General features: G+C 44.1%; 1 protein-coding gene across 1 annotated transcript in view; it reads left to right on the top strand.

The window, feature by feature from the left end:
- Positions 1-20350: 20350 nt before the first annotated feature.
- Positions 20351-23735, top strand: part of FHL2 (four and a half LIM domains 2) — a 79008-nt gene continuing 75623 nt past the window's right edge. The window contains exon 1 of the mRNA XM_053589026.1: positions 20351-20679. The gene's annotated coding sequence lies outside the window, so the exon portion shown is untranslated. The remainder of the gene's footprint in view (positions 20680-23735) is intronic.

Here is a 23735-nt window from a genome sequence, read left to right as displayed (position 1 = left end):
CTTAAAGATTTCATTTGAGTTCATTCAATCTGCAGACAAGCATTACAGTGACGAGCTTTCTATTTCATTCAAGACATGCTCAGCCCAAAGTTCCCAGAAGCCCCCACACCTTGACACTAGACCACACTACCGTCTACTGCCCTCCCCTCCTGAATGCCATCCTGAGCTTTTATAGCCAATTACCTCGTTGTTTACCTAAATCAGTTTCCAAGCTGTGCATGCGGTTACCGGAGCTCATTTGCAGTGGGTCAGCCATCCTGCTGACACTGGTAAGCACTACCATGACTTTCCCTTCAGCAAGGCTATGCTTGTTAGCAGAAGGTACACATTAGATGTGTGTGGGTTTGATGGGGACCACTCCTTTAGACCTTGTGTGCTAAAAACTCAATGCTGCCTCTGCCTAATTATTATTATTTTTTTTTTTTGAGACAGAGTCTCACTAGGTCACCCTTGGTAGAGTGCTATGGCATCATAGCTCACAGCAACCTCAAACTCTTGGGCTTAAAGCGATTCTCTTGCCTCTACCTCCCATAGCTGGGACTACAGGAGCCTGCCACAACACCTGAACAGTTTTTTGTTATAGTTGTCATTGTTTAGCAAGCTCAGGCTGGATTTGAACCCACCAGCCTCAGTGTATGTGGCTGACACCCTAACCACTGAGCTATAGGCATCGAGCCCTCTGCCTAATGATTTCAGAATTTCAGTTACACATATTAAAATTATGCAGGATTCACACAATTCAAAATCAAATTAACCATCTCCATGTATAGAAGATGCAGATATTTGTCAAAAGAAATCAACCCCCTTTCTGCCATTCATGATGTCTCTGAAGAATATTAAAAGCACAGTCAGAAAGGGAAATATGTATTCTCAAAGATGCAGACCTTGAAAAATTCCTGAAGCATTCCATTGAGGCTGGGACTAAACACTGAGAGTTTCTTTGCTCCCTTACTTATGTGATTTAATTGAAACTTTTCTGTGCAGCTACCCTGAGTGCTTATAGGTATCACTCTGTGTTTGAAAACCTGACTCCAACTTTTTCCCGTGTTTAATAACTCAGTGACTGACTGGCTTATTGCTTCACAGTTGATCTCTGCACTAAGACAGGAAAGAGTCCTGAAGCCTGGTCAGAAGATTCTGGGGATACTCCAGCAATTTACTTTTCTACTGTGTGGAAAGTGATTCTGGTCAAAAAGTTCTTTTTGTGTGTGTGCCAACAACACACTTAAGAAACAGTTCACACTTGATTCTTGAGTATTACTTGGTACTCCGAAAGTAGATTTGAGTGTGCATGCACACACACACACGGACACACACACACAGAACTTTATTCATTTCCACATATCCCTGAATCCAACAAGCCTTCCGCTCCCATCCCCAAAAGGAACTCAAAGCCAACTTTTAGCACAGTTGTTCCTATTTAACTAAGTGATTTTTACCAAGTAACACCAGAAGGATTCTTGTCCTGTAATCAGCTGTCCTGTGATATGGCCAATAACCTCTGAAGCAAACAATTCTTAAGAAAGACCAGGAGGGGCAGAGGCTGGGGCGGGGGGTGGGGTGGTGGTGGTGGTGGTATTTGTTCACCTAGTCAAGGGCAAATCACTCATGTTAACGCCTTTTTATTGGCCTTTGTTTCCTGAACATGTTGATCGCCAACTTTCCTGTCTCCTGTGTCTCATGCCTTGGGACACAAATAAATAATATTAGAGGAGGGTGAATGGTCCTGTTGACAGTTGTCTAAGGGAGGAAGAATCAAAATGAAGTGCAGTCTCACAATTTACAAAGGAAGTGAGCAGAATAGGAAACTCTAACATGGACCATCAGAGTAGCTGATTAAGTTAAACTGTTTTTAAATAAAAATTTCTTTTTTTTTTTTTGTAGAGACAGAGTCTCACTTTATGGCCCTCGGTAGAGTGCCGTGGCCTCACACAGCTCACAGCAACCTCCAGCTCCTGGGCTTAAGCGATTCTCTTGCCTCAGCCTCCCGAGTAGCTGGGACTACAGGTGCCCGCCACAGCACCCAGCCACTTTTTTGTTGCAGTTTGGCCGGGGCTGGGTTTGAACCTGCCACCCTCGGCATATGGGGCCGGTGCCCTACTCACTGAGCCACAGCGCTGCCCTAAATAAAAATTTCTTTGGTGTGGCCCGTGACCGTTGGGGTTGTTGGAGACCCGGTGACACATAATTCCAGGGCTGTGGATTATGGATTTAGTTTTCTTTAAAAGACTTCCTTGCCTGCTGCCACACTTCTTCCAGTCGCAGCCTAATGTCATTCAGCATATTGGTTATTGGATGTTGGCGCTTGAAGCACCTGTGTTGTGTTTAGATCAGTGACATGATCAGGGCTGGGTCCGTCATCTGGAATTGATGATTCACGTGGCTGGTTCTGCTTGGTTAGCATCTCCATGAGGGCTCAGTGACAGACTGAAGATGTAAACAGGTTAAAAGTGATACTTTTGTAAATGTTAGCATTTGGCAGTAAGAAAACAGTTCTCATCTTTGAAATACAAGCCTGATGACAGAACAACAATGAAAAGAACACAGGAAGGGGCGGTGCCTGTGGCTCAGTCGGTGGGGTGCCGGCCCCATATGCCGAGGGTGGCGGGTTCAAACCCGGCCCCGGCCAAACTGCAACCAAAGAATGGCCGGGCGTTGTGGAGGGCGCCTGTAGTCCCAGCTACTTGGGAGGCTGAGGCAACGGAATCGCTTGGGCCCAGGAGTTGGAGGTTGCTGTGAGCTGTGTGAGGCCACGGCATTCTACCGAGGGCCATAGAGTGAGACTCTGTCTCTACAAAAAAAAAAAAAAAAAGAAAGAAAAGAACACAGGAAGCATTAAACAAACACAAAAGCACATCTTACCATCATTATAATATTGAAATACCTCCTTAGCTGCTGGTAACAGCACCTTCACAAGCTCCCCAGGTGTCCCCACAGTTGCCTTCAGATGCCTGCCCTCCCCCAAACCTCTTTGGGACGCCACACGCTCCAGTCTTCCAGGTGCTAACACCTGGTACCTTGCTCAAGAGAAGGCCTGTGCACCCACCTCCACTCCAGCTGGTCAGCTGTTCCCTCCTTTGGTGCAATTCTTATTAATGTCATCCCTGCACAAATTATCATGCATTTTTCTCTTTGGGAAGTTCTGGTTGCCACAATTTTAAAAAGACTCAATGGAACCAAAGTTAAGCAACTGAGAGGTTGTCGCGTAAAGGCACAATACAACAATTAAGAATTTTTGTTGGGAGAGGTAAAAGCCTTGAGAAGATGATGCTTGAGTAATAGTTTCCACATGAACCAGGATTCGAGATCACACCCTGAAGAGCGCCCCCTACCCGACATGTGCTTTGTACAGCCAGTAATAACATCAGGAAAGCTGCATCAGAGAAAAGGGTATTGGAGGCTGACGATGTAAACAGGTTAAAAGTGTATTTTTGTAAATGTTAGCATTTGGCAGTTTGATTATGGTTTCTTAAGGGGAACCTGGACTCTTTGCTATTTGATTATAACCATGGGAGGATGATGTCAAGAAGGATGGCCATAACTCTAATTATTACTTGGGGCTTCTTTTAAAACAGAATTGCAAACTGGGAACGATATGTCCTTTTGGATAGCAGACACCTTCGTCACTATTGTCCTTGAGACAGTGGTACTCAGAGGAGGATGTGGAAATTTCTCTACAAAGAGATGAAGGAAGAACCTGGAAACCTCCCTATTTCTTTCGCCAGGGAAGTCTCAGAAGTTCCTTATGGAGCCTCCTCTGCCTCCCCCAACATGGACCAGCCACAGATGGGACCTGAGATTGGTGTGGGGGTGGAAGGTAAAACAGCTGCACAGCAAGGCAGGTGGGAAAAGATTGCACAGAGATACAGGAGGTGGAGTTGAGTTCTAGTCGGGCCTTTGAACCCTTGGGAAAATTGATTATTTGATTATGCATAACCTTCCCTTATCCTGATTAAAAACATACATACTATATAAAAATTATAAAACATAATATAGAAAAGTAGAAAGCATAAAATAAAAGCTACCCAATCTCCCACCACCTATAAATGACCCACTGGGTCTAATGTTAACAAATTTCTGGAAAGGTGTCTCCATAGTAGCTGTATAAACACACAACAGATAACCTGCTATTTGCATCAGTGGACTCCTACAATACATTACAATTTATAATATGCTTTTTTTACTCAATATATGTTACAGACTTTTTTTTTTTTTTTGAGACAAGAGTTTCTCAGTCACCGAGGGTAGAGTGCCATGATGTCATAGTTCACAGCAACCTCAGACTCCTGGGCTCAAGAGATTCTCTTGCCTCAGCTGCCTGAACAGCTGGGACTACAGGCAGCCACCTGCCATGATTCCAACTAGTTTTCTAGTTTTAGTTGAGACAGAGTCTTGCTTTGTTCAGGCTGGGTTCAAACTCCTGAGCTCAGACAATCCACCTCCCAGAAAGCTAGGATTACTGGCATAAGACACAGTGCCTGGCCAGCTGCAGACATTTTACTAAGTCAATAAATATAGCCCTATTTCATCTTGCTCATTGAATGATGTCAAATTGTTTTGATGTATGGTAATTTACTTAAGCAAAATTCTGTAGGTGAGCATTTAGTTTGTTTCCATTTCTTTTCTACCATAAGTACATGTGTGATGAAAATCCTTGCATCTATATCTTTTCATGATTATCAAACATCTTAGAACAAAGTTCTAAATATGAAATGTCTCCATCAAGTAGCATGCTCATCGTAAATTTTAACAAATATTGTTAAATTGCTGCATTAGGGTTCTCTAGATATATAAACATAAATATGGAGAGAAAGAAGACAACAGAGAGAGAGAGATTTTCATTATTAGGAATTTGTTCATGCAATTATGAAGGTTATCAAGTCCAACATTTGCAGAGCTGATATCCAGTTCAAGTTGAGAGACCAGCAGGCTCCGATAGAACCAAGATGAGGCAATGTTCCAGTTTAAAGACTAGCAGGCAGAATTGCCTCTAGCTTGGGGTAGGGCAGCCTTCAGTTGATTGGATAAGACACACCTGCGTTTCCTTTGCTCCATCTACCAATTCAAATACTAATCTCATCCAAAGACTCCCTCACAGACCACCCAAAATAGCGCTGGACCAAATCCCTGGGCACTTTATGGCTCAAAAAAGTTAACACATAAAATTAACCATCACCCTTGCCTTCTAGAAATCTGACCTGATTTATATACCATCAACAGTACACAGGGGTTGCTCTTTGCCCTCAGAGTCACCAACATTTCTAGGTGCCTCTGCACGGGATAGGCGTGCAGCTCTCTCCCCCTGCAGTTCGTAAATAAACTGAGGCCCAGAGAGTTTCAGCACCTAGCCTGAAGGAACGTGTCCAGTAAGTGGTAAAATTGACGTTAGAACAAAAATGTCCACTTACATACCCTAGAGCTCCTTCTGTTACACAGATTCATTTAAATTTTTACTAACCTGATAGGAAAAAGTTACACCTCAGTATTGTTATTGTGTTTTTTTTATTTACTTTTATAATGGGTGTGGTTAGGCACATTTTGATAAACTCATTGACATCTTTGTTGTTGCTTGGTCAATTACCAGCTTTATGTGCTTGACCTGATTTTCTATTGGATTGTTTATCTTTGTTACATTAATCTATTAAAAACTCTGTATTAGTGATATCAATACTTGTCATATATGTTATAAATATTTTCTCCAGTGTGTGTTTGCCTTTTAGCCCTTGTATATGATATTTAATGCCATTTACTTTTTATGTGGTCCAATTTGATGTTTTCCGACATGGTTTAACTTTTCCATGTCTTCCCCTATCTCAAGATTCTGAAAATATCTCACTGGATGAGTTTGAGCATCTGACAGTCAGGGGGCCATCTAGTTTCCAAGTACAGAAATTCTGTGTTTTCCTTGTTAACACTCACCCTACTCTGTTTGCATAACCCCTTTTCCACCTCTACTCCTAAATTCTCTACATAGTGTTAAAGGGATCAAAATCCACCCATCCCTCTCACTATAGTTAGAGAAGCTCCATCAGCACTTGGCCGGGCCAGTGCTAAGGCTTGGGATACCAGTCTGGTGCCAGGAGCAACTCTAACATGATCACAGAAAATAAACATCAGTTAACACAGCAACAGCTGTGTGGCTGTGCTTCCCAGACACCTTCCCCACTTGGGTCCATAGGTCTCCAAATGTGCCCAGAGACCGCAGACTGAAAAGTTAACTCCTTCTGGACTTTAAAGCTGCTAGTGGGTTTTGTTTGTTTGTAATAATTTCAACTACAGGAGACAAGAGTTTCCAAACTGCTAGACCCAAACTTTTAATTCTACTACACAAAGCTAAAGACTGACTAAAGATGAAATAGGAGTGATTAAAGGTCAAGTGAATGGATCACCAAGCTCATGAGTTTCATCTGTAAATCTTTCCTTAATATGGCAGAAAGAATGGATTTTTAAGGTAACCAGAGGCCTCTGTGAGAACCAAGTACTAGCACTGCATGCAATAGCATAGCACCTCTCACTTAAGAGGCAGCCTGTAAGGGTCTGTTGAATAAACAAATGAATGAAACTCAAAGTACATTATTGTTGGACAAAGTAAGGCTTAAATAATCTTCCTGCGGCAAGTCGTGATCAAAAAATGAACAAATAATGAACACATTGCCTAAACTCAGGAGTTTGAGACCAGCCTGAGCCAGAGTGAGATCTCATCTCTAAAAATAGCCGGGCGTTGTGGTGGGCACCTGTGGTCTCATATACTCGGGAGGCTGAGGCAAAAGAATCACTTGAGCATAAGAGTTGGAGGTTGCTGTGAGCTATGACGCCATGGCACTCTACCAGGGCAACAAAGTGAGACTATCTAAAAAAAAAAAGAATAAATACAAATGACTTTCATCTCTACTTCATGTGCCATGATGAGAGGGTTATTGCAAACGCCTTTGAGGGGAGTTCTCAGACAGAGAGGCTGGAAGTGGAGGCAGGGACTCATTAGACCCACCTGAGCAGCTTAACTGAACACACCCCGCTTGCTCCAGCAATAAAGGTGAGCACGGCCCCACCTCCCCATTCTCCTGCTCACTTGGAGTTTCGATCCTGTGAGTGGGACTCACTTCTTTGGTGTTTTCCGCCAGTTTACAACCCAGGACCTCCCCGTTGAGAGCTCATGAAGTTTTTCCGCAGACGTTCTGACCCGCCATCTGCTGTTCCTCCCCTTGTCAACATCTACCTCCTTTTCTGGATAACCTCACTGTGATACCACAGAGGGTGGGGCAGCAGGAAATACACCAAGCCTGTGTGCTCAGGGAGTCTTGGGTGCCCCACAGGGGTCAGATCTCTGACTCACATGAGTGATAGGGCTATAAATCCATAGATGTTATGAGTCTACCTTGCCCCACGTACATGGGAACCTGGGTATGTGGAAGGAAGCTCTGGGGACTGGCCTAAGTGCTAGAGTCCTACCTGGGTAGGTGCCTGGGCAGCATTCAGTGTCACCCTCAGCTCTGGGCTCTCCTGCTGACAGATACACAGTTCCCTGAGCTCAATGACTTAACCTATTTTATTTCACTAACTAAATTTAATACACTTTCTCCTCCAGTACAATAGATTTTTTAAAATTAGTGATTAATTAACTGAATGGCTGGTATATTTATACTCCAGTTTCCATGTCCTCTTTGCGGCTATCCCCTTGCAATCTGGGCTCTCCCAATTTCTCACTGTCAAAACCCTTTCTTTCCTAATTTAGAACACATTTACCGAATTCCTGCTACACAATCCTGTTCACTCATTTTGGGTCAGCAAGGAATTCTCCTTCTCTAAGCATTTCTCTCCTGGTCTCAGAGGACATCAACATGGCTGGGGTGTGGTGGTTCACTCCTGTCATCCTACCACTCTGGGAGGCCAAGGTGGGTGAATTGCTTGAGCTCAGAAGTTCAAGACCAGCCTGAGCAAGAGCAAGACCCCCACTTTCTATTAAATAGAAAAAACTAGCCAGGCCTGTGGCGAGTGCCTGTAGTCCCAGCTACTAGAGAGGGTGAAGCAAGAGGATCGCTTGAGCCCAAGAGTTTGAGGTTGCTGTGAGCTACGATGACACCACTTTACCCAGGACGAATGATAGAGTGAGACTGTGTCTCAAAAACAGAAACAAACAAAAAAAGTGAAAAGATAAATTAGGCCAACTCAAAGTTTATATTCTTAATTTGTCAGAACTTTATATATTAATATAATGAGACTTTAATTAACATAAGTATCTGTCAACTTCTGGAAACGGTTTAAAAGGCCTAAATAGGAAAACATTATCTGCCTCCAGTAACTTCAATAGAGAGAATTTAAGGCAAGGGACTGGGTATACCTGCGGGGAAGAAGCCGAGAGGCCACCCTGGGAGGGTGAGGCCGGAGCCACTACCGGTATTCCAGGAGCTGGGGTCACCAACAAGAAACTGGAACTGCAGTGGACGCTTCCACTGCCCCAGACACCACCCCCTGGGCAGAGGGAGGAGCACCTGGCTTCCTGCTTCTCGCGTCCCTCCAGCCCAGCCTCAGCCACTGCAAAAGGGGCCTATAGGTGACATGCTCCGGCCACGTGGGGCCCAGCAGGCAAGGGCTGAGATGGGGACCTGAGGGCCAGGAGGCCCCAGCCAGCATCCCAGCCTTCCTTCTTCTCCTTGGTGTAATGACACAGGAGCTGCAGCCACTTCAGGAGCTCCCTGAGAAGGGGACATGTGCTTCTCCCCACTGTGCCTGGGAGCCACTCCACCGCCGAGGGGTTTAATAAATAACGGTCTCAACTCCCCTACTTGTGCTCACCAAGCCAGTATCGTTAGAGAGAATGCTTCCCCTATAGTAACTTTAAATAGACTAGCTTATGTTCCCTAAATGGTGTTGGACACAAAGAAATAGTGACTTTTCCGAATGCACACATTTCTAGACTGGGGTACACATCTGCTTCATGAAAACACCCACTCTGCTGACATTTCTTCTAACTGAGCCACACAGGCTTTTTTTGACTTTTTTTCATTTCTTTTGATCCCTACATTATGTTTATGTATAATCTATCCTAAAGAGCAGGTGGTGATTTAATGAAGAAAGCAGATATTTACCTTGTACAAAGCAAAGGTCCATCCATGGGTAAAACAATAAACAGAATGTGGTCTATCCATACAATGGAATGAAATTCAGCCTTACAATGGAAGGAAATTCTGACTCATGCTACAATAGGGATGAACCTTAGCACATTGGAAGTACTGAAATAAACCAGTCAGTAAAGGGCAACTACCGTGTGAGTCCATTCATAGGCGGAACATGGAGCAGTTAAATTCATAGAGATAAGGGTGGCACCTGTGGCTCAGTGAGTGGGGTGCTGACCCCATATACCGAGGGTGGTGGGTTCAGGCCCAGCCTCGGCCAAACTGCAACAAAAAATAGCCAGGTGTTGTGGTGGGCGCCTGTGGTTCCAGCTACTAGGGAGACTGAGGCAGGAGAATCGCCTAAGCCCGGGAGCAAGGTTGCTGTGAGCTGTTACGGCACAGCACTCTACCAAGGGCAATAAAGTGAGACTCTGTCTTTCCAAAAAAAATAAAAAATTCATAGAGACAAAGTAGAAGGGATGTTGCCAGGAGTAGGGGGAAGGGGAGAAATGGAGAGCTGCTGTTTAATGAGGACAGAGTTTCTGTTTGGGAAGATGAAAAGAGCTCTGGAGATGGTCAGTGGTGATGGCTACATAACAAGGTGAACATACTTAAAGCTACTGAATTGTACAATTTGAATGGCTAAGATGGGCCGGGTGCAGTGGCTCAGGCCTATAATCCCAGCATTCTGGGAGGCCAAGGTGGGTGGATGGCCTGAGCTCAGGAGTTTGAGAGCAGCCTGAGCTAGAGGGAGATTCCATCTCTAAAAAAAAAAAAACAAAAGAAAATAGCTGAGTGTTGTGGCGGGCCGTGTTGTCCCGGCTACTCAGGAGGCTGAGGCAAGAAAATCATTTGAGTTAGAGACTTTGAGGTTGCCGTGAGCTATGACACTACAGCACTCTATCATGGGTGACAAAGTAAGACTCTGCCTCAAAATAAATAAACAAATGAAATAAATAAAATAAATAAATGGCCAAGATGGTTGTTTTTCTGTCAAATATACTTTACCACAATAAAAACTCTAAATTTAAAAAAAAATATGTCTTTAGGGCAGTGCCTGTGGCTCCAAGGAGTAGGGCACCGGCCCCATATACCAGAGGTGGTGGTTTCAAACCTGGCCCTGGCCCAAAACTGCAAAAAATAAAATAAAATAAAATAAATATATATATATCTTTGCAAAGGTGTGGAATCAACCCAAGTGCCTATCAGTTCATGAGCGGATTAACAAAACGTGGTATATGTACACTGTGGAGTACTACTCAGCCATGAAAAAGGGTGGATTAAGGCCTTTTGCAACAACTGGCGACAATTATCCTAAGTGAAGTTTCTAAAAAATGGAAAAACACCCCGTGTACTCGCTATTATCCCATAACTAACTAATGAGGACACATGTGCACAGAGGGAAGTAAAACTCAGTGGAAATCAAGCAGGGGGGGAGAGGGAGAAGAGGATAGGCAAAAACCTACCTAACAGGTACAATGAACACTATCTGGTGATGGGTGCGCTTATACCCGAGTCAAGCATAACAAAATCAACGCATGTAACCAAAACACTTGCAAACATGCACCCCTTTCAATTTAAAGGTAAATTTAAAAAATACATGTTTACCTTGTGGCTTCCCCCTAAACTGTGTCCATAAGTTTCAGCATTTAGGACATTTTTCAAGTGCAATATAAGTCAGGAGAGCTGTGCTTTTGATGACTCATAAAACAATCGTGCTTTACGATCAGTTGCGTGCCTGGATCTTTGGGAATCAGGTGATGCTTCTCCTGGCCCCAGGAAAGTCCCACTTATATTAGTCCACACTGGCAGAACTGAGAAAAGAGAAACTGCCTCTCACGGTCACTGCCATCAGAGCAGAATCCGTTAGCACCTCAGTCATCTGGGAAAGGAGTGAGGACCCCAGTCATCTGGCAAGGCAGGAAAAGGGCAACCCAGATGCCTTTCCTCTCTTTCTTTGTGCTCTTCACTCTCTGTGTCTGAATATGACAGTGAGCAGAAGTGAAGTCTGGGCTTGCTAAAGTTCACCCCAGCCGGAGCACGGCTGTCTGTCCCACCCCTCTATTCTGCCTTTTCATGAGCCCAGCTTTAGACACTGTGTCCTTGAGGACACCAACTGGCACCCACGGGAAACAAGAGCTTTCCAGAATCTTGGGTGGCGCACTGGCTAACCTTCTCTTATTTGAAGGATGACTGAGTTTGCCTTCAGACTCTAAGTCTCATGCTGCCAAAAGTTCCCCCGGCTGTCCTCCTCACTGTCACCTCTCCAGGGAGATGAGCAAACAAAGGAAGAGATAGCACAGAGCTGTTTATTTACCTGATGCTTCCTACCTGAGGATTGTTTTACCATCAAACCTGTGAGTGCTCTACATATCCACCGAGCAAAGGGCACAAGAGCATGGCATGGAGGAATGTGATTTCATGGTTAATTGACATGGTTTGGAGGCCCGTCCTCCCACGCGCTAGCTGTACCTACTGGGGCAATCCCTTGCATGTGGGAAGAGTTAGAAAAAATGGTGGATACTGTTGTTATTAAAGCAGGTATATATTTCAGTCTAGAAATACAAGAATGCAGGAAATATCAATTTCTCTATTTCCCTTAAAACCACTTAATTAGGACTCTGGGCACCCACTCCATAAGCCACGAAGACAGTTCTCTTCCTGGGAGAGGAGTTGGATAGATTCATGCCTAACTGGTATAATGCACATATTCTGAATGAGGGGCACACTTATAACTTTCATTCAAAATGTACAAAGGCAAATTATGTAACCAAAATGTGTGTACCCCTCTAATATTACGAAATTTTTTTAAATAAAAGAAAAAAAGAAGAAAATCTCTTCCTGTCTTTCCTGGGTTTTCCCCACTCCAAACTGCACCACAACAGAATGGAAAGGCTTACCTGCCCACACAGCACATGCCAGATGATTCCACTATCTAAGGCAATCTCCTGGCCACATTCACACGGCAGCAGCTGTGTGCAGAGGTCCCCATCCCCAGAGAGCCACTCTCCTCCCCTCTTATCCATAGCCCAGGGGGCCAAGAGCTGGGGGATGGGGGCAGGCAGGGAACAGATTCTCTGCCTCTAGCTGCTCCTGGACACACTTGGTGTTTCCTCTCTGCATCAGTTGGGGTCCAAGCATGAAGGAGATGCCACACCCAATCTGGGTAATTGGAAGAGTAAAGGTATAGGCAGCATTTAGGGAACCAACAAGGGGCAGTGCAGAAGCCTAAACTGGGCAGCTGTGATAGTCATCACACCCCTCCGCCTTATGGGCAAGGAGAGTGGCTCCAAATGGAGAGGGGCTTCTGGCCAGACCTATGGCCTTCCTTGGGTGGGGGTGGGGGCACAGCTAGCCTGCAGCAGCCCTGCAGGGAGGACCTGGGTGCCTGAGGACTGACCACACTCTCTGCCTGTGTCTGATCTCTGGTTGGGTCCTGCCGTTGGCTAAACCCCATCAGAAGCCAGACAGCAAAGGAAACCTGTGACGCTGGTTGCAATCAGCCACCTGGGCACACACCAAGGGCCAGTGGGAACAGTAAACAGAGATGCCCAGGGGCCTGTCCACTGCAAGAATTCTGCCATCACCTCTCTAGGGAGGGGTAGGCTTTCCCAGTGACCCACTCCATGGTAGTTGTAAATTATGGCTTTGTTGACCAGATCACGGCCATTATTTATAGTAACAGATGGGGCACATCTGGGAGTGGCTTCATGTGAAAACTCAGAGTCTAGCAAAGTCCACTCTAAATTCTCCCTCAGCTCCTAACGAGGCTTGACATGTCACCAGTTAATGTTTTATCCCCCTGACTGAAAATACGGATTGCTAACGGAGTAAAAATAACTTCAGGCAGAAACTCACCGAGCTGTTATTGGTAATGTGAATTGATGTGGATGAAGTCTCTAAGGGTAGATTTGATAGAGAGTTAAGGGGAAAAAAAATAAGGTGTAGAGTAACCAGAACAAGGGAGTGTTGCTGACCCTTTTGCGTGCTATTGTGTTGCATTTTTTGTGTCTATAATTTTAGCACGTGACCCAAAGCAGAATGACATAGTGAATCCAGGGGGTATTAACTGCAAAAAGCCAGTCCCAAATCTCCGACACACCTTGTTTTCTTGCTCACAGTGTGACAGCCAAACATGAGGTGCCGCATACCAATGAAACCCCAAAGTACATTACAATCCCCAACCTCACAGTCCCAAATGTTGACATCCCTAAAACTCAAAATCTCTAAAGCCTAAACTCCCAACATCTAAAATTTCAAGCGTCTAAAATAAGGCACGTTGTGCTCGCTCTGGCAGCACAGATGCTGAAGTAAGCCATGCAGGCATGGCCGGGTGCTGCCGTCTGATCACCAGGATTGTTTCTGCCAACCCTGTGGCCTGTACCTGGCTGCGTGTGGATTTCCATGTGCCGAAAACGACAGAGAAGCGCGGCACAAAAGGTGGGAAAACTTAATCAGGAATGCTCTTATCAATGCATATTGAATCACAGAAGAATTCAAAAAGAGCAGTGCCACGTGGAAATGAACGTGAATGCGTTTTCCAAAGAGAGCCAGGCCCTAAAAGAGAAAAAGCAGCTGATCTTCACCACATACGACCTGAAAATGTGGTTAATGATCATCAAAGTCCACCAGCTTTTGTGGGCGAATGCTATGCAATTGCCCATAATCCACACTGTATGTATATATAAAAATGTTGAAACTTCTTTAATAAATGAAGGTATGTCCTTCTTGTATATTTGTTTCTGTGGAGGATAAAATGTCCCAAGATCTCAACTGTCTGAGTGGTGGTGACCCATCATAATTTTTGATCAATGTCATCAGAAGACTTTGTCTGTCACAGTATTTCAGATAATCACAGTTATAAATGCTATTTATTTATGAATATGTCCCACTGTTCTTTTTTTTGTTTGTTTGTTTTTTGGCTGGGGCTGGGTTTGAACCCACCACCTCCGGCATATGGGACCGGCAACCTACTCCTTGAGCCACAGGCGCCGCCCACCACTGTTCTAACTGTTACACTTGTGCATCTGCCACAGATATACCTGAGCGTTTATGTTTGCAAAAATATGTGTCATCACTGCCTACTGTAGTGCCTAAAGTGGGCTATGAAGTGTTATGTCATGTTTTTATAGAATAAATCTCCTTTTGAAAACATAAATAAATGCCTTTTTAAAAATTTTAAATGTTTTCCCAGAATTGTATTTTTGACATTTGGATCTTTCAGGATTGTGGTCTTTGAGATTTCAGACCTTAGGGATTTGATCTTTCAGGATTCAACGCTCAGGGTTATGATTGTCTGTCCCAATTCCAGAAAGACCCTACCTTTAACTTGGTACCGACAGTTCAGTCATTATTGGGTTGCTTCCCTGACAGGGTAACTTGGTTCATTTCAACACCCAAACAAGTTCAGCTTAAGCCAAATTCAAAAGGAAGAGGTGCCTGGACTCTGTACAGCAACGAATGGTGTTGCTATTTTTCAGGTTGAAACTTTCCAGAGCTGTTCATAGACGTATTTACACTACTGGACGTTTATGCGGCCATTCTGCCCTGTTTATTATTCGGGGAAGTGTGGAAAGAATGTTTATGCAGAGGCACAGTGGTGACTAATGGAGTGGTCAGGCAGAAAAAGGTACTCACTTGCAAAACTAGGCTAGGCTTGTCCTCCAGTTTCTGTGAACAGACACTTGGTGGGCGACACATTTCGTAAACCACTCACCCTCTGCACCTGACACACACTGGTTCTGCATCTGAGGCTTCCCCATCCAGAAAAACAGGGCTTTCCATAATCCTCACTCTTAGCAGCTTGAAGGAGGCGATGCTTTCCCATGCCTCGCCTTCCTGAGACTATTCTCTCGGGCTTGCCCACCAGCACTGGCTGTGTCTCCTCCCACCTCCCTGCTGTCCTTCTCTGGCTCCCTAGTTAGCTGTCTTGCTCTGTCATACAATCTACTGCTACAGTAAGGGGAAACCTGCCGGGGGTAGAGGATACCTCGCTCCCCCTGACTAAGGTCCTGCCACCATGCTTTCTCAGCCCAGAGAGGGCAAGGAGGAAGAGGCAGCTCCAGCAGCAATCAAGCTAGACGGGACAACATGAAGGGAGAAAAAGTTGGGCCTTGCTGCCCTCAGAACAGATGAGAAGCAGGAACTGAACAGAAGATCAGGTCCACACGCAGGAGACCAGATGGACAAGGTGTCCCATTCCACTAATTAAGCTCAGTTCTGGCTGGCTACAGACGCTGCAGAACCAAGTTCACATAAAAATTAAGCCTGCCCTCCCCAGGACAAGAAGAGGCTGCAATGGCAGTGACTCCCTTAAAGGTGCCCACGGTGGCAGCAGTGGTAGATGGCATCTACAATGACTGGGAGAGGAAGGTGCTTCAGGTTCAAGGTCAGAGCCCCAGCCTATGACTACAGCACACAACACCCTACAAGCTCCTGCAGGTGAGGTTATTCTGATTTTGTGCAGGGCTGAGACTCCAAGGTCTAGCATATGACACACAGAAGAAGCTCATGGATATTTATTTGGAAAAAATGAACAAACAGTACTGATTGATGAATATGGAGATTTCATGGCCTCACAAACAAAATGCCTGAGTGTATGGGCCTTGAGGGCTGAGATTCTCTGGGAGGCACTGGCCGTGATGGGGGTGCCCTCACCCAGGCTGGCAGCCAGCAAGCAGCTGCAGGAGCTCACGGCCATCTGTGAGTGTCTGTCATCTGTTCTATCCTTGTGTCTGCCAGTGTCTGGTTCCTAGTGGGGGCTCAGAGTATATTTCCCAAATTGATGCAAAATGCTTGTTCCAGACCTATCTGTCTTTTAGGTTTTGTCTCCAGGTTTTTGAAAACATGACCAAGAAGTATCTGTCCTCCTTCCCCCTGTGATACTGTGGAAAGCAGAGGATGCCAATCTATGGGCTCATCTCCCTGGCATGTCCTATCCTGACCATACACCAGAGTCCTGGCCACAGCTTGCAGATGGTATCCCTTCACAGGTGGCGGGGACTCAGGGAATACCCTCCCTCACAGCTCACCCATCCCTAACTTGTGCACATTAGTCAGCCTAGAGCAGGGATAGTGGCAAACAGGAATGCATGGGACAGAAAGATGTAATTCCTTTCCTCCCCTTTATGAGGATCACAGCCACAGGCCTGTAACAAAAGACAGATTAACAAGACAAAAATATAACAAATTTAGTTCATCTAAGTTTTACATGACATAGGAGCCTTTGGAAATGAAGACCAAACACCCAAGGGAAAATTGTCCATTTGGATACTTAAATTGGGTGGATGTGTGGAAATGTGATGAAAAGGGAATGATCTAATGCTAGTAGGTGAGTGGGGAAACCCAGCCAGGCCTGCGTGCCTGGAGTCTTACTGGCCTCTGTATGGCATCTCTTCCTCTCCGCCTAGGACAGGACCCTCTGAAATTAAGTCTCGCGATCCACTTCCAGATAGGTAGGTCAGAGAAGTTCTTTATAGCCAGCTTTTGCACAGAAGCCAGGGAAAGGTTAGGTTCTGTGACTAATTTGGGGGGAAAGGACTTCTGACTTCTATGTCCTGCCTTGGGGAGGAGGAATTCTGGCTTCTATGAAAGCTTCAGGGAAGAAAGAGGGACCAGACACAGGACAAGGTCAGAGAAATTTGCTTCTGAGGCTGCTCCTGAGGGCTGCTGAGTACTCAGCATGTCAAAACACTATGCTTAGGGCTATTGTTTTTGGAGTCCCCATAGATGCTTCTGAGACTAGAATATGCTATGATTAAAAAGTTACTCTTTTGTAAAAGGAATTTACATCTAGAAAGGAAATCAGAAATCTCCCTTAGTGAGGATGTCTTTCTCTTCTCTCTCTCTCTTTCTCTGCTTCGGGAAGAAGAAGAGGACCGAATCCCTGGAGACTCATCAGGAGAGAAGGCAGGAACTTAAATCTGCATAATCAGACTCATACTTCTGGTCTGTGCTTCTCTTGAGTATCTCCCCAAAACAAAGTTTTCCCTGCACACTTCTTTGTTTCAGAAAATGATGGCATTTAACTCCAAAGTTTCGACTCTCTGTAAGATCCACTCTAGAGATTTGCCCATGTCTCTGAAATAACTTCCATATGCACAAAAGATATCCATGCTACTAAACTTCTGCATTTTTCTCCTGTTAATCTGTCGTTTGTTCCAGCATATCCCAGCTAAGACCTTGTGAAGGGTAGACAGAAATTATTTTTCCTCTTCCTCAGTTGGGAGCTATGCCCAGAGGTCAGGGAAGAGCCCCACAAACTGGTGAGCCCTTTCAGAAAGTCCCTGGTTGTATGAGCATCCCAATTTGATGCCCTCAGCCCCAGTTCTCTTTAAAAGACATCCTCTCATGGGGCTTCCCAGAACTGATCTCATTCTTCTCTTGTTTTCTTTTCTTTTCTTTCTTTCTTTTTTTTTTATTTTTTTGAGACAGAATCACACTCTGTCACCCTGGGTAGACTTCCATGGCATCATATTAGCTCACCACAACCCCAATATCTTGGGTTCAAGAGGCGATCCTCTTGCCTCAGCCTCCTGAATAGCTGGGATTATAGTCACCACAACTCCCGGCTAGTTTTCCTATTTTTAGTAGAAATGGGATCTCACTCTTGCTCAGGCTGCTCTTGAACTCCTGAGCTCAACCAATCTGCCCATCTTGGCCTCCCAGAATGCTCGTGTTACAAGCGTGAGCCACCATGACGGCTGATTTCTTTCTTCTTTCAGGAAACTTCACCTCATCCCATGGGCTGACCTAAGGCTGGAAGTGCCCATCATAGCAGACATCCATAGAACACATCTCATGAGTCAGCTGGCTGCCGTCTGAGGTAGGCAGCCAGAGCTAGTCCCCTAGCTCTAGGACAGTCCAAGAGGGCATTGGCACTGACAATTCAAAGGCACAGTGCAGGGGATGGTGGCCTCAGCCTCCAGGTTCTGACTCCCAGAGTGTATCTGTTACAGAGCTCCCAATTGTATTAGAACCCAAAACAACAGCTTCAAACTGCTCCATCCCAAGCCTCAGACCAGACAGCAACCCCATGCTGGTCTCTGAATACAGAAGAGAGAAAACAAAAGGATTTAGGGCTTTCTGTACTATGAACCCCAGGAGCCAGGTTGGGAGGAGGGTCCCCTCTTCTGATTATACATATCAACTAAAATGTGTTCCATATCACACAGTCAGGTTTGGAGGTCATTACTGAAATCAAAAATGACTTTACGAAATGAATTCATCATCAGAACATGTATATCTTCTAAATCTGCCATCCCCACCCCCCGAGCCATGGAGCAGCATTGATTCTATCTGTGGCCCATTAGGAACTGAGTACACAGCAGGAGGTGAGTGGTGTCCACCAAGCAAAGCTTCATCTATGTTTACAGCTGCTCTCCATCACTCGCATCACTGCCTGAACTCCGCCTCCAGTCAGATCAGCTCCAGCATTAGATTCTCATAAGACTGTGACCCTACTGTAAACTGTACACGTAGCAGGTTGGGTGCTGCTTATGAGAATCTAATGCCCAGTGATCTAAGGAGGAGTTGAGGTGGTGATGCTAGCACCCGGGTGCTGCTGCAAATACAAATTAGTATTAGTAGAGAGGTTTGATGCACAGAGACCATAGTAAATCAATTGCTTGCAGACTCATATCAAAACTATCCTCCCCTACCTCCACACCCAGTAAAACTGTCTTCCATGAAACCAGTCCCTGGTGCCAAAAAAGGTGGAGCCTGCAGCTCTAAATAAAAGGCACATATGTGCCTTTGTTATGTCTTGGTCAGAGCATAAATTGGGATGTGTTAGATCAGATAGAAGTGACCTGGGGTGATAAAAATAACCATGCACATATCGTATAAAGTTTCTTATTTTCTTCTTTCTCTTAATGCTTTTTCTTTCTTTGTCTCTTTCTTCTTGACTTAACCTTTGCCTTGACAGGAGCTGTTCAAGGCTTCTACAGGTTCAGCCTCATCATATCATTGGCATGGAAACAGCTTCTGAGCCTTACATGGGTCCCTCCAAAAACTGGGGAGACCCCCAAGGAATTTATAATCCTAAAACAAATTCATATTTATTATAGAGAAACACAAAAAGCTGTCTTCTGATTCTCAGAAACGTAGATTTTAAATGAAGTAATTTTCTTAGAAAAGTAATATAAGATTATTGTAAACAATTCAGAGATTGCATATAATAAGCCAAAGAAGAAAATAAAACAAGCCATATTCTATCCTCCAGCCATTACCATCATCCACCCTTTGGGGTATTCCTACCTTTCAGGACATGTGGAAGCGAGAGATGGCTACGTGTAATAACTTCATATTATACCTATTCCAGTTTTTCCTTAAAGTGACTTTATTTCATTGCCAGCGTATCATATATATTCTTCTTATATTATTATATATTCTTCTGTGACATTTCTAAAGGCTGCTGAGTGTTTTGCTTTCTTATATATTATTTCTTGTTTAACTGGTTCCATCTTATTAGCCAATTAGTTAGTTTCCAACTTTTTCTCATTTAAAAAAAAAAAAAGAGCTGCAAAAAATGTCCTTGTAGCTCTATCTCTGCTGGTATCCATGATTCTTTCTTTGGGATAAATTTTTAGGCCTGAAATTGCTGTGGTCAAATTGCAATTGCAATTGTCAAATTGCTTTGACAACACAGACAGCTGTTGTTGAATAGTCCTCGGAAGAGGCTGACCCCCAGCTGTGGGTCAGATGTCTTCTCAGCATACCCAGAAATGACAAATGTAAGGGTAAATCAGGAGCTATTACTCCCCCAAGTTGGGTTTCTCTTTCCTCTTCCAGCATATACTTTGAAAAAAGGTTTGGGTGAGATATCACTGTTTTAATGATTTGCTGCTCAGAAAAATCCTTAAGCTCATGCATAAGTGAGGAGGACAGGGAGGGAGAGGGCTTTCTGGAAATGCTTTGCACTCCATGGTTTCACACACGCCCGGCTTTTATTAAGCGGATCCATTGGTCTTCTCTAGAATCCCTTCACCCAGGCAAATGCCCTGCTAAGCCAGGAGAGACGGTCAGTGAGCTTTTTCCAAGAGGCAGTGCTACAAATCCACATGTTGGGTGTTCCTTTCCCGGACCACAGAGGCACCATGTGGCCTAGGGAAAGTGTCCTCCCACTCATGTGCCTCTGATGCTGCTACCCTGGAGCAGAGTGGTGTTGCCCACAGCCTGCTGGGAGCCTCTGCTGCCTGTTTGACAAAGCAAGGTCCCTTCCTGGGGCTGGTGGCCTGACCACTTCAGCAGCTATTTGGATGGCTGGAATGTGTAAGGCCTGGTGTGTCCTTGAAGCAAGCAGGGCAAATAGGGACGCAACAGCCCCTTCCCATCTGGGAACTGAGGCTCCTTTAATTTGGAGACCTTAAAAGGCGTGAGGACCAGGGCTGGGTTCTTATCTCCCAGGCCTGGCTGGTGCTCCGGGCATGCCTTATTTATAGCTCCACAGGCGAGAGCAGCGCAGCTGGCCGGCAGCTACACACTTGGGGCCATCGACCAGGCAGTCTGCCTGCACTGTCCCTGCTGGTCTGGCGGGGAGGCAGAAGACAGGGCCCTGACACTGCAGGTAAGAGCTGACGGTTTGTTCCTTCTCTCTCCCTCCCATCCTTGCCAGCCTGTGTCTGCAGCCAGGCCTAGGCACCAGCTGAGTAGGCTTTGCACTCTGAGCAGAGGGAATGTCCCCATGCTGGGAGGGAGCTTGGGGGCACTGTGAGCTCGCTGTCCCTGCAGCAGCCTGGCAGCTGGCTCACACTGAGGCACAGCTCAGAGAACAAACCAGCCCTGCCTAGAGCTGCCTGAACAGAGAGAACACGGGCAACCCTTGTTCATTTTACCCTCTGTCAGCGGGAAGCAGTTTGGAACCCTGGAAAACTGTTTTTAAAGGAGAAAGAAAAGAAGATGAAAAATTATAAAATAAACATTGGAAAGAGAAAAACCACAGTGCACTTGGGCTTTTTCTCTGTGACAGAATTTCCGGATGGCCTGGGGTGAAAAGGCAAATTACTGATGAGTCTGATTACTCTGGGAAAGTATGTTTATACAAGATGACTTGTTACGCTGATGGTTTGAAAGTCCAGAGTGCTGTTGCATGCTTTAAAAAGGAAATGCATGAATATTTTTCTAATTTCCAGGGCAAGATATCTGCCAAGACCCACAGTCCTGAGTAATGCTCTGGCCAATTGTGTACTGATCTCAATATTGATAGAATGGCGCATATATAACAACAGTTACCACACACAGTATATGAACATCCTATAGCCCGATTCCATGCAAGGCACTTTATCTAGTCGAACCTACAAAGAAAAAAGAAACTTGCCAGGCCAGTTTTTAAGAAAAATAATTCTGAGGTTTAAAGATAGTATTACTACACCTCTGTTATAAGCTAATGCTACTTTAGCTTGTATTTGCTGCATGACGGTTTACTATCGTTTTATTTGTTCCTTGAGGAATACTCTTTGAATTTTGTTTTATTGCTAGACTTTTTTTATTGTATTGATGTCAAGTGGCTACAAAGACCCCAGCCCTGGTTTGTTTGGGCTTTCCCTGGGCACCAGTAGCAAGTGATTCCCAGAAACTGAAAGCTCTTTGACTCAACCAGCACAAAACCACAAAGCAAGCAAGTGCGAGCTAACAGCACAGTTTTTATTTCTTTTTAAGCAAAAAGCACATTCCAAAGAGGGGAATTGGTCTCCTTCTCCATCAAGAGTGAGAGGACCCCTTTACAAACTTTCCCCCTTGTATGGGTTCCCTAATCCTTAGCTTTGTTCCGCCTACTTCTAATGTTTATGCATTTCTTAACTTGTAATTATGCATTAGCTATGTTATAAAACTTCTGTCCTATAATAGTTTCCACAATTCCATTTTTAATTATATGCAAGGATGGTGGCAAATGTAAATGATATTACAACAAAGGACATGACATTCAAAAGGTCAACTTTAGGGTCCCCTACTCAGGTCTGCGCGTGCTTGCTGTGGTCGTAAACCACAGGTGCACCTGTTTTCTGACACCTAGCTCATATGATCTTGGGGTCCTGTTGTCCAATAAGAGCTCTTTAAGCTATACCAAAACATCTTGGAATTAGGCAGTTTCCTATCTATCAGGAACTGCCGGTTTGTTCTCCTTTATTATTATTATTCTTATTTCTATTTTATGTTTTACTTTTCCTTCTCTCACCCTGTTCTCTGTCCATAACAATTGATGCATAATATTTTACATATTGAGGGGGTACATGTTAGTGTTATACATGTAGAGTGTATAATGATTGACGTGGGATATTTGGAGTATCCAAGATGTGGTGTGGTAAAGTCTATTACATTTTGAGATCCATCCCACTGTACAAAAGTTTTTTAGCACAAAAGTGGATTAGCTGACTAATCCACTCAAATGGTTACATTTTTTAGGCTTTTCTAATATTGAAAAACTACTTTAATATATAACTTCCATGGAAAATTGCCCATTTTCCCACACAAGGTTTCCCTGGCTGCCCACTCACCATTTTGCCTACCTTTCAGCACATTTCATGCTCTGAGATTTCATTGTTCTGTTTCTGCTTCCAGAATTCTCTACAAACTTCAGATCCCTGAGGCCAGGCTGGGTCACACGAGGACCTATGATGACTTTGAAATTTTTCATATTTTCATTATATGAAATAAATAAAAAAAATTTATCAATAAGTTAGAGACTGATGTTAAGTCATCCTCTCCCCACCAAAGAAAGATGTGAAATAATATTAATAGTGTTTATATTTTCATTTTTTTCTTATGACACAAATAATGTATGCTCACCATAGAAAAAACAGACCAGAAGAGAGAAGAAAATGGAAAATCTCTTGCCCTACTTTTCTTCTTTTTTTTTTTGAACAGGATAAAAGTCAATTTATTACACATCAGTGTCAAAGTTATAAAATTATGTCATTACATTGATAAAAACAAATTATGTTCAAACACAGTCTTAGAAAGTATCTGAAAATCTACTATATATGATCTCTGGTTAAAATACAGTTGCAAGAACACCAGCAGCATTATTTTTCTTCTGACAAGTGATTTCTCCATGTTAAAAGAGTGAGGCTGGGGTGGTGCCTGTGGCTCAGTGAGTAGGGTGTTGGCCCCATATGCTAAGGGTGATGAGTTCGAACCCAACCCCGGCCAAACTGCAACAATAAAAAAAAAAATTAAAAAAAAAAAAACTTAATAAACTTAAAAAAGAAAAAGAGTGAGGCTGATTGTTTAGTGAACAATATTTTAAATATATTCACAATCTTCAAGACAGAAGTAATCTCTACTTTTCAATGAAATCTGTGAAGACATATTTATTTCTACCACATTAAATAATATGAAATATTTCTACTATGTCTTCTGTCACACCAAATAATAGTCAAGACTTCTACTTCATTCTACCATGAAGATACCACTGTATTTTGACTAACTGGACAATTTTATCAACTAAAAAACCACTTGGAAAAATGATTGATTTAGAAAATTCAGATTGCTCCCATCACTTAAATTCAGAATAATGTTCACAGCACATAACATATGCTTACATGCATGAATGCTGTACAAGTCAAATACAAACTGCATCTATCTTTAAATTTTCTTCAAGTGTTTTCCATATGTAATAATGCA

This window comes from Nycticebus coucang, chromosome 4, assembly GCF_027406575.1.
Source record: "Nycticebus coucang isolate mNycCou1 chromosome 4, mNycCou1.pri, whole genome shotgun sequence".
Lineage (NCBI taxonomy): Eukaryota > Metazoa > Chordata > Mammalia > Primates > Lorisidae > Nycticebus > Nycticebus coucang.
Note: the sequence above shows the minus strand (reverse complement) of the source record. Positions and strands in the feature narration are given on the sequence as shown.